Below are 2704 nucleotides of genomic sequence, written 5' to 3' on the forward strand. Positions count from 1 at the left end.
TATAGAAAAAGTAAAGGGATTTTTACAGATGTGATTATAATTCCTCTGATCAGTTAGCTTTTACTCAATCAGAAGGGAGGTTATTCTGGGTGACCTTTAAGAAAGAATCTTGAAGTCACAAATTCTGTCTGCTATTGACTTTGAAGAAGCAAGTCACCATGGGTGTTTCAGCTGAAAACATGACTTTTGCTAATGAACAGATGAGCTTGGAAGAGGATTCCACGGCTCAGATCTAGCCATTGTCCTGGCTGGTACTTGTTTGTTCCCTTTTGTTACATCTTGGCAGAGTACCTAGCTGAGCAGAATTCAGACCTTTGACCTACAGAAACAGTGGGATAATAAATGGGTGTTATTTTAAGTTGTTTAGTGTATGGTAATTCGGTACATAGTAATAAAAAAAAATGGGACACTTCTCATTGGATATATATTCTGAGGGCAGGAAAGTGGGGATAATATATTTGGAAAATATTTTTTACCAAATATCAAATGAAAATTTACTGATAATGCTCAATGGATTAGTCAGCCTAAAAAGATCCCATCTAAGTAGACTTCTTTCCCAACATCTGGCTCTTTCAAGAGGTAGGTATAATTTGGGACAGAACAGGCCATCAAATAGGGCATAAAATGGCCTTGTAGTACTGTGACAGAGAAAAAAAGATTCCCCTCTTTATCACAGTGGATTATCATTGGGACATTATCATTCGTTTGCTAATGGGAGAAAATATGTTATTTTGGTTAGAATTGGACTTTGATTTATTGACATTATTTATCAGTTAATTGTCAGTTGAAAGCACAACTATATAACTTATTCTATCTCTTTGTTTCTGTCTGGAAAATATACATATTTTTACATTGCACTGAGGAATGTGATTAAGAATTAAATCAAGAATTCATGAATCATATTGACATAGAAATAATGGTCATTAGTTTTATGTGAGTCTAATATTTGTGGAGGGTTTTGTTCTCACCCCTCCCTTCCCCTGCTTGATTCCTGGCATAACAGAAACTTAGTTTTTGAAAAGGTTGAAGAAATTAATAAATACTGTAAGCAGAGTAAAGTTCCAGTACATGGCAACCTTTAGGAAGGAAAGGAAAAGAGGGTAGTTCTCTATCAGTAAAATGGCAAAGGATTTAGTTATAAGAAGTGGTTCAGTGTGGCAGTCGACAGCTTTATTTGTCCCATCGATGTTTCTTCAGGAGGAAGAAACATACCTGGGAAGGATGCTTCCTTCATTGCATTTTTTCTAATGGCTCAATTTGAAGGCCAATGCCACATTGCAACTGTAAGGAATGAAAAACAGAAAGTGACATAATTTTCAAGAACCTGAATCAGAGGCTGAATAGAGATTGGGGGGCACCCAAGTGGGGAGGGCAGAGGAATAAGAAGGGAAAGAAAAAAGGGAGGAAGAAAAAATATATATCCTAATGTCTTTGATGAATGTATCTTGCATTGTCTACTGAGGAAGAAACATAAAAAACGGTTTGACATTTCTCTTGGATTCTGTTTCTGCATTTGATCTTACAATTTTACAACTCTTTAATAATGGAGCATATTTTTAGTTCTTTCAAAACATTAAGGTTTAGATATAAGTTACACTTTTTTGTTTATTAGGATTCTAAGAACGTGGAGATAGTATAAGTCAACAAACAGGACTTCAAGTGTTTTGTGTTAATAAGAGACAGAGTATTATATCTTATAGATATGTATAGATGTGAGCAGTATAAAATACAGCAACATTTTCTATCAAATTCCTTTAAATAGTGCATATTTTGTCATATTAAATAAAACCATAAAAAATAAAATTATGAGAGTTTAGCAATAGTCTTCTCTATTTTGGTAATTATATGGATTCCTTGAACTCAAATCATCCTAAAATTTCCAGGCCCCACCACCTCTGAACTCATTATCTAGCCAGTTGATAGTATGGGAATGAGATGATTTCCTCTATGCCCTCAGCTGCCTGGGTGGATAGCCACTTAATCAGAAATGGAATGTAGAGTGAAGAAGTTGAGGTCATAGCAAAGGAGAAGACTCATAGCAATCCCATGACACCACAGTGAAAGGGTTTCTTCTCCCTGTTCTACAGTGTTCCTTCCTGAATCATATCCAGGTAAGTGTTTTTCATCCTTGTACAAAATTAGAGTTCATAAGAAATTACCGGGCTAATGATCTTTTACGGTATAAAAAATAGACATAAATATGCACTTTCATAGTCTCTTAGATTTATTCAGCTTAAAGTTTCACATTCTCTTGATTGTCCTTCCTCTTTCAACCACAAACTGACCAGCTACGGACTTAGGTTCTCTCTAAATTTTCTGAAAAACACAACTGTACTTGCCATTACTACTTAATCAAAAACCAAAGGAGTTTCTACCACATAATTTTGTCCTGAAAATGCAGAATATTTTCTTTTTGGCCTCTATTTGAAAATATCCTCCTTTAATTATTTGAGTGCTAATTCATTTATGTATTCTACAGAGACATACAGATACAGATAGTTTTAATACAGCATCATCAGTGCTAGAAAGGACACTGAATTCTGTAGGAACTGAGGATGAAGTAGTTCACTGAACTTGAAAGTGGAGGCCTACACCAGGCCTCTGACCACAGAAATTTTATCATAACTTTTTGACTCATCTGTACTTTTAGAAACAACTTTGTCCCCTGTCTAAACAGGTTTCTTGTGCAGGAGGCTATGACCTG

The sequence above is a fragment of the Mustela nigripes genome, chromosome 12 (assembly GCF_022355385.1).
Source record: "Mustela nigripes isolate SB6536 chromosome 12, MUSNIG.SB6536, whole genome shotgun sequence".
Taxonomy (NCBI): domain Eukaryota; kingdom Metazoa; phylum Chordata; class Mammalia; order Carnivora; family Mustelidae; genus Mustela; species Mustela nigripes.